Below are 16,081 nucleotides of genomic sequence, written 5' to 3'. Positions count from 1 at the left end.
CTCCTTAAATATAAGAATACAACCTGTTCTCAAGTAGCTCAAAATCCAGTAGCTCAAGATCTCTGTTAAAAGCATTGTTTATTGTACTGTGTTAGAGATTGTGATTTCACATAACTTTTAAGTTTTGTATGGTTGTTTGTTGCCTAATTAAATGTCCCAGATTTCTTCGTATTTTTAAAATGCCTTATATCTGTTTTTAATTTTTCTTCTATTGCTTGTGCCACATCAGTTTATCAGCCATCACTGTTTATTAAAATCAGTGAAACTTCTTCTATCAGCCTCCCTCACTTTAATTTGCTGTTCCAAATAACCTGTGAGCTGGAAAATCACATAATCAAGTCTATTGGAATTTGAGCAGATGTAGGAGAGTAGGAGTTATCAAGTCTCAACCCTGGATTCTAGTCTATGCTGGGTTATTTTTATGTCAGTTAATCTTCATAACAGCTCAAGGAGGGGGGTACTATTATTACTGTCATTTTGCAGATGAGGACACTGAGACTTCAGGAAATAATTTACTAAAAGATAAACATGTAGGAAAGAGTAGAGTCAGCAGCTAAAATCAGATCTTCCAATGCCAGGTTCAATACCACTACACCATATACCCTGAAGTGAGATACTCCCGTAATGAATTCCTAAGGGACCCAGGTTTGTTGCACCAGATTACTTTATTTATGATTTTATATTATAGAACTTCTCTCAAAGATTTTAAGAACTGTTATGACATTTAATTACACATCATAACACTAGTTCTCTGCCAACTTACATATAATAAAATTTCATAAGGTAAAAATATTACTCAAGGAAATCTTGTTCAACAATAATCATAGAAAATGGCTGATGTTCATTGAGTGATGTGTCTCTGTTCTATGTTCTTTACCTTTACTTACATGTATCACCACATTCAGTCTTCACCATTACCTGTGAGTTCACTACTGTTATTATGCCTATTTTATAGTAAAGAAACTGAGGTTTTGAGTAGTAATTTTCTACGATTCAAATCCAGTCAAGTAAAACTAGTCGGAGAATCGAAACCAGAGAAGCTTCCTTTAGCACTCAGCACTGAAAACACAGAACATTTCAAAATGGTACTCATTATTTATTGATGGTTTGGGTTCTCCAAACAAAACCATACCTTGCCTTGGCAGAATTCAGTCTCAGGACCCCAGAAGTGATTATATATGGCTGTGGGTCAAGCTAGAAGTCTGAGGGATGAAACCTACATATTTATTGGAATTTTATTAATAAGTAACCCAAATTAACAGATTTGTAATATTATCCCTAGAACTGTTGGTGGGGCCTAAATTTAACCCCTGTGCTTTCCTTATGGAAGAAGGCTTCCAAGGCTCAATGTGTTTTCTGCACTCTGTGGTTGCTTCCTGCAATAATTCTATCTTATTTTGTGGAGTTAGGGGAGTCCTACCATCTCCATAACTACTCCCCTCTTCCCGTTTTGCTTTTAAGATCATCAAACATTTGAAACCTGGTGCACAGGCATCTTACCTTTTCCACTTTTTGCCTACATCATTGAGGACTCAAATTCTCAACTGGAGGAGAATGGATGAATAAACAAAGGTTTCTTGATATTCACAAATTTAGTCATCCTAATCTTCACCAAACCAAACCAATACTTTTTTATTTGCCTGGAACTTTCTTACTTCTAATTTGTAACCATAGCTCACTACCTTCCCAATTCTGTTATTATCTTATCTCTACTATATTGACTTCCTTATTTCATAAAACCTAGCTCCATACTCTCCTTTTTCTCCAGTGATATTCCCAGTCCCCAGCTATTTCCTTTCACCTCATATCCTCTACCCATTCTTCCCTCATTTTCTTCTCCATTCAATCCAGACCCTACAGGCCAACATTCCATGCTTAAATTACCTCTGTCCCATCACTGACATCAGCTTTACAGAGTCCCTCCTCTGCTTTAATACCAACAGCTGTTTCCTTTCCTATTTCTCGACTGCAAACAGAGAAAAGCTGAAAGCAACATAGCTGAGTACAATGACAAATGTACCATCATTATTCTCAGCCTTTGCTAAATGTTCTCTCCCATGCTTCACTATGGCCATTTTCAGATCTTCACTGTTACCTTCAAGCCTCCTGTTGACTTTCAGCAGTCACACTGTTTTCTTTTTCCAGAAAAAAAGAGAAGTCACTAGGAATAAATAACACATCCATCTTAATTTTCTTTTCTAATGTCTCAAAGAAAAAGATATATCTATTCATAACCAGTCAGTTCTTCTACCTAGTTTGAGATTCACTTCCTCTCTTATAATAATCTTGCCCCATCAATAATCTAATTTGTCAACTAAATCTTCAACCTGTTTACAGAACTGAAGGCCACAGTCTATACAGTGGTGATTTTCCACCAAGCATCACTGTTTCCACCAGCAGTTTCCTCCAGATGAATGCTGTCTGTCATTGTTACTATCTTGAACCGAGTCTTCCAAAATGGCCAAAACCTCATGGCACCAAAACATCTATGTGCACAAGTGTGTGTGTGTGTGTGTGTGTGCGTGTGTGTGTGTGTGTGTATGTGAGAGTGTGAGAAGGGGAAAGAAAGTAAGGGACACATCTTAATTTTCTGCTTATTCCTTTTCTTTTGACCCCAAGGGGTATTTTAAACCAAAGACCAAACTCTTGAGTCCAAAGTTCTCATTTGCAACAGAAGTAAATAAATGGTAAAACTGCCATCAAGAAATAGGTCCTAATGTTTAGAACAGATAAATTGACCTAATAATTTTGCCACCCACTATACATGTAAAAAACCTCATGCCTAGTTTAAATGTACAGTTTTCTAAATAAAAGTCTAAAAGGCCTCAAATATCTTGTATGTTTTGTTTTTATTATCAAATGCATTATGCATTTATAAAGTAGACACATAAAATTTTACCAAATGTATTTTTTAAATGGTGGGATAAAGGAGTTATATAACTAGAAAATCTGGTTATAAATAAATAAATAAACCCACTCATGAGCACATGTCATTTTATGCTGAAATAAGTGTGCTAAAAGCAATAATGAATATGTGTAGCATGCTTAGAAATTCCCTGTAAAATATTTAAAAGTTTAAGAGTTGCCATACTGAACTCATTATAATCTGTCCATCAGAGAAAAAAGTTGGCATTTTCTTTCACAGCCCTGGAAATGGTCATTTTCAGCAGAAATTTCATAACAGAAGCCTCGAGTAATAAAATAAAATTACCAATAAAATCATTCAGCGTGATTTTTTAGACACTCTCATAGCTCCCTTGAATAGGAGCAGGGGTATAGGATGCATACAACTCAAAAAAACAGCACTTCCTTTCCTCTGGCTTAAGAATCAACACAGAATTTTTATTTGGCTTCCTTCAAGTAAAACCAAGCATAAAACATAATAGTTATTAATGTCAGCAAAAAGCAGAGAAATCGATATTAAGTGACAAAAAGATTCTGATTTGTAGAACCACAAAGCAAGGGAGTTGAGAGTGACAAAATAAAATCAGAAAAGTATGTCAATGTGTATGTTGAGTGTGGGTAGTGCTTCCTTCAAGAATGCTCTAGAATTACAGTGGGAGGCAGCCTTCCAGCACTGAGGTTTCAAAGAGGTTACATCTTGAGAAGCTGCAAGCAGAACTGGATATCCCCCTATATATGCAGGACAAGAAAAAAATGGCCTGACCCATGAGCAAATTGTGAGTTAAATCCATTTCTGCCACTTGCAAAAAATTTCCTTCCATCTCTTTGCTTTCTATTCCAAATCCCAACTGCACTCTCCATTTCACTAGGAAATCTGGAAATCACTTTGGTTGAGGAAGGGTGGAAAGGACAGGAAGAACAGATACTAAACTTGGAGAGTACGTGGAGCATGGGCAAGGGAATCTGCTCATGGGGCGATGAGGAAGCCATCTAGAAACCCAGGCCCACTGAGGACCATGCTGCACCCCACCACCCTGCCAGAAGCATCCCTAGCAACAAACAGGAGGTAAGGGGCACACACAGATGTGTCAAGGAGTATGTGAGCAGAAGGACAACTTACCAATGTGATCAAATATGCCCTTGGCTATTTCATCAAATGACACTGGCAAATGCTATCACCTCTCCTTCCGTGCATTTGTTAATTAAAAAAAAAAAAAAAAAAAAAAAAAAAAAGCTACACCCCTTTCCCAACAAATTAAACTGGGAACATGATTGATAATGTGCTTTTCATGATCGCAACTCAATTCGGAGGAAGTTTCCATATAAATAGAAGTTAAGGTTATTACGATTCCAGTTGCCCAGGTTTCTTAATAAAGTTCAGAAATTTTGCTAGGAGCACTGGGGTAAGGTGGTTTTGAAAAGCATCATGAATACTTCAGACCTTCCCTGGAGCAGGCTTTGAAAAATATTTTTACTTCCCTCTGTACTTTCTTCATTTTTATGACACTAAAATGAACTTTGAAAATGATGGCATCTGCTGCCCCCTCATCAAAAGGTGGGGCTCCAGACCATCTGTGTGACATTTTGCTAAAATAAGGAAATTTGATTTTAAAATTTGTTGCTAAATGTTTAAAAAAAAAAATCCCATGCAAAGGTTAAAACCATAGTGAGGGACATCCTGGTGACTAAAACTGGGCTTGTTCCTATTAGCAAAGGCCAGGGCCCGCAGTGGGGAAATATAAAGCCACCTTTGTTGAAAACATCCTGACTTTTTGTCATTGCTGGATTCCTATGGAGCAACAGGCATGTGTCCTGCTTTCAATTACAGGTTACCCTCTTCTGTGCTATCTTAATTTAATGATTGGTAAGGCCATTAAAAAAAAAAAAAACTATTGAACTGAGTTCTGTTAATTCTATCTTTTTTGAACCTAAAATCTGTTTTAAAGATGTTAAAATAAAAATATATAATCCCTGGCAGTATGTTAGTGGGGTGTGTGTGTGTGTCATAGCTAGAAATAAAAGTAGAGCAACTTCTTTGAGCCATTCCCTGTGAGTAACTTAAAACCTGGGGAAAATAACCTCAGCTCTTTCTCACCTGCTTTCTCTCTCTCCTTCTCAAGGTGCAGGAAGCTGCACAAGCTAGAAAACTGAGAATTTAGAATTCACGCTCTTGTGCATTTTTTGAAGTCACTTTTATTTAGTGAAGGGCCTTTAGTCAGTACTGAAGAAACCCAGTTTCTGACTTTTCCTCAATCTCTCCATCTGCTCAAAATAGAGACAAATGGGCCAGGTGCAGTGGCTCACACCTGTAATCCCAGCACTTTGGGAGGCTAAGGTGGGTGGATCACGAGGTCAGGAGATCGAGATCATCCCGACCAACATGGCGAAACCCTGTCTCTACAAAAAACACAAAAATTAGCCAGCCATGGTGGTGTGTGTCTATAGTCCCAGCTACTCAAGAGGCTGAAGCAGGAGAATCGCTTGAACTCGGGAGGCAGAGGTTGTAGTGAGCCGAAGATCGTGCCACCGCACACCAGCCTGGGTGACAGAACAAGACTTTGTCCGAAAAAAAAAAAAAAGTACAGACATGAAAAATCACAGAAATAGCATCACATGGAGACAAAGTTGGTAATATTAGCACAGTAGCCTTTAATGAAAGGCTTTCTGGCTTTGTGCTTAACGGCATGGTAGTCTTTGATAGCAAATAATTTTCATGTTACAATGAGTAGAAAGGAAAATTAAACATATTGGTAGCATATCTTTGAGCAGAAATATCTCTAGAGATACAATCAACCTGCAGCCTTGTTACATGGGGAAAGGCAATGACATGTATTTCATCATCAAGCCATCTTTATAAAGCTGGAAAAATTTGGTTTCTGATCATGGAAGCCTCTCCCAAATAATCAGAATATTCTGTGAGGCTGTGAGTTATCCTGAGAGTTGCTAATCAAACATCCATTTCATTTTCAAGTTCTAAATTGGGAATTTTAACAAGGTTCAAATACCTGAATTGCTTTTCTTAGAAGTGTTCTCTTTTTTTTTTTTGGAGCATAGGAATTATGATTGCTTACACAGTCTCTTACAGTGATAAAATCAGCTTTGGTTTGAGGATTCCTATGGTAATAATATTAATCTATTTAATTTTAGTTGTATACAAATTATTTCATAGATCATGACATGAACATTTTTTAAGAAAATGAATTAGAAACCTCTGGGTTTTTAAAAAAGTGATGGACTTATGTTCCTGTGCCTTTCTGCTCTCTAAAATAACAAGAAGAACAAGAAACAAGTATAAACTTGCATTTCAATAAAATTGGAGGCATTGGTAACCAGAACTACATTAGTAACTAGAAAGACTGCCAACTGTAGTGAAGGTCAAATAGAGATGAGTGAAGATGCTGAGGAAGCACATCTGAAGCTAGAATTTCAAGCAATGGGCCAGAACACAGTTCTTCAGTGCAGGCTGCCTGCACTTAACTATGTGATCAGTGTTAATGTCAACACTAACAGGAAAAGCTGATGCCATAGATCTCCTTAGAAAGGTGCAAGATTGCATATTTCTATCCCTTGAAAAACACAGCCTGAAATGAATCACAAGGAAACAATCAGACTGTATAAATCAGGGATGTTGTAGACATTCAGCAGCAATGAAGCGGACCACCACCGAAAATTTGGTTTGAAAGTTCAGATTGATGACATAACATGTGCATACCTAGAAGGTATAGAAAGGCATGAATAGGTTTATTACTCACATAATGAGACTTTCTGGATGAAATGAAGTGGCTCCTATGAATATGCAAAAATAGCTTGAGAGAGAGGACCAAGAGATGGCTTGGGATTTTTATTGTGGTTAGGAGGTGGGGTCAGAGTGAAGGTTCCCGCACAAGGGCAGGAGCTTGCATAGTTTTGTCAACTTAAATAACAAACCAGGAGTGGATGTCTAAAAGAAAGGATATGTATTTGAGATAAAGCATTGCAATGGGAATATGTGTGCCATAGTAAACTATGTGCATATTCACGGAGGTAAAGGAAGCAAATGTTTTTAAAATAAAAATAAGGAGAATTAAATAATTGTTTTGAAATAATTATTCATGGCTATAAGGATCAATAACAAGGATGATGCCAGTCCAAGGTTGGACAGGCAGCTGTTGGGCAGATGCCCCTGCAGAAGTATTTTTTGTGGAAGGGTGCAATGGCCTTTGTGCAAGGTTGTGTTTTCGGTCTTTTTTGTTATCAAAAAAATAAATGTTGAGCATTTTTCATGTGTCTATTAGCTGTATAAATGTCTTCTTTTGAGAAGTGTCTGTCATATCCTTCGCCCACTTTTTGATGAGGCTGTTTGGTTTTTTCTTCTACATTTGCTTAAGTTCTTTGTAGATTCTGGACATTAGCCCTTTGTCAGATGGGTAGATTGTAAATATTTTCTTCCATTCTGTAGGTTGCCTGTTCACCCTGATGGTAGTTTCTTTTGCTGTACAGAAGCTCGTTAGGTTAATTAGATCCCATTTGTCAATTTTGGCTTTTGTTGCCATTGCTTTTGGTGTTTTAGTCATAAAGTCCTTGCCCATGCCTATGTCCTGAATGGTATTGCCTAGGTTTTTTTTCTACGTTTTTTATGGTTTTAGGTCTTTCAACATCACTGGCCATCAGAGAAATGCAAATCAAAACCATAATGAGATACCATCTTACACCAGTTAGAATGGTAATCATTAAAAAGTCAGGAAACAACAAGTGCTGGAGAGGAGAAATAGGAACACTTTTACACTGTTGGTGGGACTGTAAACTAGTTCAACCACTGTGGAAGACAGTGTGGCAATTCCTCAAGGATCTAGAACTAGAAATACCATTTGATCCAGCCATCCCATTACCGGACATATACTGAAAGGTTTATAAATCATGCTGCTATAAGGACACATGCACACATATGTTTACTGCGGCACTATTCAGAAGAGCAAAGACTTGGAACCAACCCAAATGTCCATCAATGATAAACTGGATTAAGAAAATGTGGCACATAAACACCATGGAATACTATGCAGCCATAAAAATGGATGAGTTCATGTCCTTTATAGGGACATGGATGAAGCTGGAAACCATCATTCTGAGCAAACTATGGCAAGTACAGAAAACCAAACACCACCTGTTCTCACTCATAGGTGGGAATTGAACAATGAGAACAGTTGGACACAGGGTGGGGAACATCACATACTGGAGCCTGTTGTGGGGTGGGGTAGGGGGTAGGGATAGCATTAGGAGATATACCTAATGTAAATGATGAGTTAATGGGTGCAGCACACAAACATGGCACATGTATACATATGTAACAAACCTGCACGTTGTATACATGTACCCTAGAACTTAAAGTATAATAAAATACATTATTTTATTAAAATAATAAAATAATAAATACATTATTTTATTATACTTTATAATAAAAGTATATAGAACCTCTCTTCATGGCCTTTCCTGGCTCTATTCATCAGGGTTTTCTTAACATTAATTACTCCATTTTGATTCTGACCACATTCACAGTTTAAAACTCCAACTGCGCCATAAAGGAAACAACTGGGCTTTTTTTGTCAGCTTGCCTAAGTGTAGGACAGAAGGGGAAGAGGCAAGATGAGTCTCAAAAGTTGTCAGCAGTCAAAACATCAAAAAGTAGAATCAGATTCTTTCTTACAAAGGGGCATTTTACAGAAGCAATGCCTTATGCTCCTCCAAAATGTCAATATAAAGATGTGAAAGCATACAAATCTGTTCAATATTAAAGATGAAAGAGATATGAAAAATAAATTCAGTGTGTGATCTTGGATTGGAAGCTGGATCAGAACAACATACTCTAAAATACATTATTGGGACTGTTGGTAAAGTTTGAATATAAATGGTATAGTTATTATTTATCAGGGTTAAATTTCCTCAACTGAATAATTCTATTTTGGTTGTTTCAGAGAATTTTTTTTCTTAAGCTATACATCTTTTTTTCTTAAGCTAATACATCAAGTATTTCTGAGTAAAGAATCATGAAGTTTGCAATTGGTTCAGTAAATGGTAATTTTTATATATGTATATTATAAGCGTGTGTATACTTTTAATGGAGAGAAAGAGAGAAAATTATCTCAAATAGTAAATCTAGCAGAAGAGTATACATAAGGTTACTTTCTTGCAAATTTTCTCTGCCTTCAAATTTTTTACAGTATAAAAAGACTAAATAACAGAGGTAGTGTGAATTCTCTTTACTGGAAATAAAAGAGCAGAATTCATGGAGTGACAGATGAAGGTTTCTTGGGTCCTTTGTGTCACTAAGGATACTGGAAAGGGTCTCCTAATTGAGGACACACATAGGAGATGATGTTTGCAGGGTGGAGGACAGAGACTAGGTTCAGAGCTGCTAATTTTTGTTGAATGTGGAGAAGACAAAAACAACTTACACCCTCACATACAGCCTGGGTCAGGCTAAAAATATTTATTCTATGCCAGGAAACAAATATACCAATCCAGATGAACTGCTGGACAATCTGAACACAAACATTTGGCAGTAGCCAGTCCAGGACAAATTTATCTCATGCGTCAATATAAAGAAATCAACTAGAAGAAATAGATACATTCCTAGAAACATACAACATACACAGATCGAATCCAGAAAAAAATAGCCTGAATAGAACAATAACAAGTAAAGAGATTAAATCAATAATAAAAAAAAACCTCCCAATGAAGAAAAGTCTAGGGCCAGGTAGCTTCACAGGTGAATTCTACCAAACATTCAAAAAAGAATTGATAGCAATCCTAAATTCTTCCAAAAAAAAGTAGAAAAGGGAACATCTCCAAATTTATTTTATGAGGGCAGTGTCACCCTGACACCAAAGCCAAAGACATCACAAGAAATTACAGGTCAATATCCTTGAACATAGATGCAAAAATCTTCAATAAAATAACAGCAAACCTAATCCAAAAGCACATTTCGAGGATTACACACAGTGACTAAGTAGAATTTATCCCTGGGAACCAAAGAATGGTTCAACATATGCAATACGGTTTGCATCTATGTGTCTACCCAAATCCCCTGTGGGATTGTAATCCCCATTGTTGGAGGTGAGGCCTGGTGGGAAGTGACAGGATCATGGGGGCAGGTTTCACATGAATGGTTTCGTACCATCCCCTTGGTGCTATTCTCAAAACAGTCGAGTTCTCACAAGATCTGATCTTTTAAGTGTGTAGCACCTCTCTCCCGCCTTGCTCCTGCTTTTGCCGTATGACATGCAAGCTCCCACCCTGCCCTCTGCCATGATTGTAAGCTTCCAGAGACATCCACAGAAGCAGATGCCTGTGTTACGCTTCCTGTGCAGGCTACAGAACCATGAGCCAATTAAACTCCTTTTCTTTATAAGTTACTTAGTCTCAGGTATTTTTTTTATAGCAATCCATGAACCACCTAGTACGATATGCAAATCTGTAAATGTGATACACTACATTAACAAAATGAAAGACAAAAACCACAATCATCTCAATAGATGCAGAAAAGGCATTTGAAAACATCCAACATCCTTTCATGATAAAAAGTCTTGGCCAGGTGTGGTGGCTTACGGCCTGTAATCCCACCACTTTGGGAGGTCAAGATGGGTGGATCACCTGAGGTTGGGAGTTTGAGACCAGTCTGGCCAACATAGCAAAACCCTGTCTCTACTAAAAATACAAATTTAGCCAGGCATGGTGGTGTGTGCCTGTAATCCCAGCTACTCAGGAGGCTGAGGTAGGATAATCACTTGAACACCGGAGGCGGAGGTTGCAAGGAGCCGAGATTGTGCCATTGCCCTCCAGCCTGGGCAACATGAGTGAAACTCCAACTCAGAAAAAAAAAAAAAAATTAGAAGGAATGTACCTCACATTAATGGACACATGATAAGCCCATAGCTAACATCATAATCAATAGGACAAAACTGAAAGTTTTTTTTCTACTAAGGGGAACAATGCAAGAATGCTCACTCGTACCACTTCTGTGTAACACAGTACTAGAAGTCCTAGCCAGAGAATTAGGCAAAAATAAAAAAAAGATAAAATAAACACCATCCACATAAGAAATAAAGAAGTAAAATTATCTCTGCAGATAACATAATACACGTAGAAAACCCTAAAACCTCAACAAAAACTGTTAGAATTAATACATTTAATACAACTGCAAGATATAAAATCAATATATAAAAATTGTGGAATTTTTTATACACTAAGAATAAACTATCAAAAAACAAAAGAAAAGGATCTCATTTACAACAGCAACAAAAATAATAAAATACTTAAGCAAAAACTTACTGAAAGGGATGAAAGTCATGTACACTGAAAACTATAAAACATGGATTAAGGAAATTAAAGATGACATAGATAAATGAGGATAACTCATGTTCATGGACTGGAAGAAGAATTAATATTGTTAAAATGTCCATACTACTCAAAGTGTTCCACAGATTCAATGCAATACCTATCCAAATTCCAATGGCATTCTTTCTGGAAACAGGAAAAGTAAATCTTAAAATTCATATAAACCACAGAATTTTGGCAAGCAAGATTGCCAAAGCAATCTTGAGGAAGAAGGAACAAGCTGGAGGCATCACACTTTATGATTTCAAAATATTTTACAGAGGTGCAGAAATCAAAACAGTACGGTACTGGCATAAACCAAACATATAGATCAATGGAACAAAATAGAGATGTCAGAAATATATCCAAACATTTATGGTCAACTGATCTTCCACCAGGGTGCCAAGAACACACAACGGGGAAAGGACTGTCTCTTCGATAAAGGTGCTAGGAAAACTGAATACCCACATGCAGAAGAATAAAATTGTATCTTTATTTCACACTATATAAAAAAAAATCAACTCAAAATGTATTAAAGGCAAATACAAGATCTGAAACTCTAAAACTACTAACAGGGGAAAAAATATTTTTGACATTGATTTGGTAAAGATTTTTTGGCTATGACAGCAAAAGTACAGGAAAAAAGAGAATTGATAAGTGGAATGCCAACAAACTAAAATTGATAAGTACTATTCCAACAAACTAAAAGCTTCTGCATACCAAAAGCAACAATCAACAGAGTGAAAAGGTAACCTAAGAAATGGGAAAAAATATTTGCAAAACATACAAGGGGTAAGTGTTAATATTCAAAATATACCTGCAATTCAAACAATTGAATCAAAAAGAAAACTCAATTAAAAATGGGGAAAAAAACTGAATAGATATTTATCCAAAGAAGACATACAAATGAACAACAAATAAAAGGAAAAGTGCCCAAAATCACAAATCATCAGGAAAATGCAAGTCAAAATTACCATGAACTATCACCTCACATCTGTTAGAATGACCATTATCAAAATTACAAGGAATAAAAAGTGTTTGCAAGGGTGTGGAGAAAAGTGAACACTTGCACACTGTTGGTGATGTTGCAAACTGATACAGTCATTATGGAAAACAGTACGCAGATTCTCAAAAAAATAAAAATTGAAGCACCAAATGATCCAGCAATCATCCACTTCTGGATGTATATTCAAAGGAAATGGAATTTGGATTTCAAAGAGATATCTTCCCCCTCCAATGTTCACTGTAGCATTGTTCACAATGGCCAATATATGAAAACAACTTAAATAACCATCAACAGATGGCTGGATAAGACAAATGTGCTATGTGTGTATATACATACAGAGATACGTATTTATGTTTGTAAATATAACATTATTGAGGCTTACAAAGAATAAAATACTGCCATTTTTAACAACATGGATGAACATGGAAGACATTATGCTAAGTGAAATAAGCCAGACACAGAAAGATAAATACTTCATGATTTCATTTACAAGTAAAATCTAAATAGTCAAATTCATATAAGAATAAAGTAGTATGTTGGTTGCCAGGGGCCAGGGCCAGGGGGAAATGGTGAGATGTGGGTCAAAGAATCCAAGTTTCCAGTTGTGCAAGATGAATGAGTTCTGATCTAACATACAGGAGGGTGATTACAGTTGACAATATTATATTGTATACTTGAAATTTTCTAAGAGCGTAGATCTTAAATAGTCTTATCACGCCCATAGGAAAGGAAAGAAAATGGTAACTCTGTGACGTGCTAGACATATGAATTAGCTTTATGGTGATGATCATTTCAGAATGTATACATACATCAAAACATCAAGTTGTATACCTTATATATAATTTCTATATGTCAATTAAACCTCAATAAAACTGAACTTTTTTTTTAAAAAAAAGAAACCAACATACTATGCATCCAAAGACCAAATAATCAGTATTTTGAGGAACCTGTACTGTACAAATCTGAATAGTTTATATGTTCTTGAATCAATGCCTACAGGCATGCTATGTCAACTTTCTTTTCCAGTTTCTTAAGGACACTTTGGGGGAAATTCCACTAATTTTCAGTCACTTTTGGTAATTAACTATCCAGCCCAATGTTAATATTTCAGTTGGACACTCTATTTAAAGCTTTCCCCCGATCCACTCAACATAGACCGGACCTGAGCTGGAGAAACCTGAAAGGACAAGAGAGGGTTGAAGAATATTTCTCTACTTCCCGTTTTTCCCTCTGCCTTGTAGATCCAACTACTCTAGCACTGGAAGCAGACAGAAGGAAATACAGGAAAAGATGCTTATCCTTTATTATGACACCGTCATAATCCTCATTTATTTGTTGTGAGTCTTCTTTGACTAATACTGAGTGGCTGTAGATTTCTTTTGTGTCTCAAGAGCCTAAATGCTAGCCAACCTATAATAAACTATACATGAGACTCTGGGAGAATCTACTTTGTGCTCAAGTCTGGCTTTGGCTCAACCTTTACCACTATCTCCATAGTATATTTAATAGCACCTTGTTGCTGGGATCTCCTCAACCAAAAGAAGGCTGTCCTGGAGAGCTGATCATAGCCAAACAGCACAAGCCTAGATACCCCCTAGAGTGCCCCAGACACACAGGACACTTTGTCTCCTTGCCACATCAAATAGAAAGAGAGAAAAGCACTTGTGGTGCCTAAACAAATGACCAACTAGGAGTGTCAGGTTCCTTCCTGTAAGCACTCTCTATCACATAATTATCTTCTAGAATTTCCTTAAAATTTGGCTTTGGGTTGGATTAGGAAATAGCTTCCTACCACCAATATAAGCCGGAGACTGTCTATGGTGATTTTTCATCTCCACATCCTTCTGGTTACAGAGAGAGAGACTGCAAATAACAAAAACTATATATGACTAAATTTAGGAAAGAGAGGGAAAAGAATGCAGAAGGTAACATAAGTGTTATGTCGTCTTCATTGTGAAGAAACAGCAGATAAAAGACAGACATTTAAGTTGTTAAAGATAGAGATGTGAGTATATATATACATATAAGTAAAAAATAAACATACCAAGAAAATGGTCAATATAAAAATAATGTTAAATAGTGAAAGGAGGAAGGGAAGGAGAAGGCAATAAAATGTGCTTATTTTGTTAATGTTCATACTGCTTACAGAAATAGAAGTTTATGTACATGAAGTTATAGATATGCAAATAATATCTGAAGTATAATAATAAAACATTCTAAATTACAAGCAGACAGACAGCAGATAAAGGAAACCATACCACCTAATAAAAGTTGAAAAACAAAAGAAACATAAAAACAGAACATTTAACATAATATAGGAAGACTGATACAAAAAACTATATCATGTCAATTAATATAAGTGGGCTAAAACTTCGCTTTTTAAATGAGAAAAACAAAATCAAACACTTTTGGTTTACAGTCCATCTCCAGCCACCAACCTGTTGTGGGGTGGGGGTGGGGGGAGGGATAGCATTAGGAGATATACCTAATGTAAATGACAAGTTAATGGGTGTAGCACACCAACATGGTACATGTATACATAAGTAACAAACCTGCACATTGTCCACATGTACCCTAGAACTTAAAATATAATAAAAAGATAAAATAAAATATAAATTCATACCAAAAAAAGACACTCAGAAAAGTTGAAAATAAAAAGATGAGCAAAAACCAAAAACAATAAAATAAAATAGGTGAATAGCATAAAAAAGCAATAATCACAATCTTATCAGAAAAGATTGACAAAGTCACTTTATAATGATAAAGGATACAGTTCATAATGGAAATCAAATAATTATAAAATTTTCTTCTCCAAATAACAGTAATATAAAAATAGATTCAGCCACAATGATAAAAACACCATCTAAAAATATTAGTAATAGTAAAAATCTAATTTACCTCTCTCAATTCTTAAAAGTTAAAGTGAATAAATGTACATAAAGGGTGGGAGAGCTAAATAAACACAAGCATACTGTGATAATTACATACATAATTACGTATTTAACTCTGTGTCCTAAAAAAAGAACATCTTCTCAAGTGTTGGTGGAATATTTATAAAAATTGACCATATATTCAGGAACAATATAAGCATCAACAAATTCCAATACTCTGTGATCACAAAACAGAAAACTCACAAAACTGAATGTGAAAATAAATACTAAGAAAAAAACAAAAATGTTCCATATCAAAAGATTTGAGATCACTCAAAATCAATGTTAAAACTAGAAAAATCCACTGTTTTAAAAAGACACAATAATTTATCAAAATAAGTTTTAAAAAGACATAGAAAAACACTGAAAAAGAACCCAAGAAAAGTTGAAGAAAAATTAATAAAAGCAAAAAGAAGAAATGTGTCAATTATCAAGCAGAAAGCAGAACTAGTGAATATATTTAAAGACATGAATATTAAAAGAAAACACAATAAAAGAAATATTTACTAAAAAATTGTCAAAAAAGGGCTAAAGAACATACATAATACATAAGAAATAAGAATGGGGAACTAACCACCTAACGACAGAACATTAAGATATTCCTGTGAGATGATTTTAACTGCACAAATAAGCTTGAAAATATGCATGAAATAGATGACCTTCCAGGTAATTATAACTTTCTTAACTGGCCAAAGATGAAATAGAGAATCTAAAAGAACAATACTGTATAAAAATTAGAGGATTGCTATCCCTTTTCAAATGGATAGCCATGGAGAGTTACGAATGCTATTAAACTGTTCTAATGCTGCTTAAACTGTTCTGGCGCATATAAAAGGAAGAAATGTTTTCTAATTATTATTTAGTAAAATGAGCATAAAAGTGATAGTATTAA

This window comes from Piliocolobus tephrosceles, chromosome X, assembly GCF_002776525.5.
Source record: "Piliocolobus tephrosceles isolate RC106 chromosome X, ASM277652v3, whole genome shotgun sequence".
Taxonomy (NCBI): domain Eukaryota; kingdom Metazoa; phylum Chordata; class Mammalia; order Primates; family Cercopithecidae; genus Piliocolobus; species Piliocolobus tephrosceles.
The sequence above is the reverse complement of the archived record's forward strand: the minus strand, read 5'-3'. Positions refer to the sequence as shown.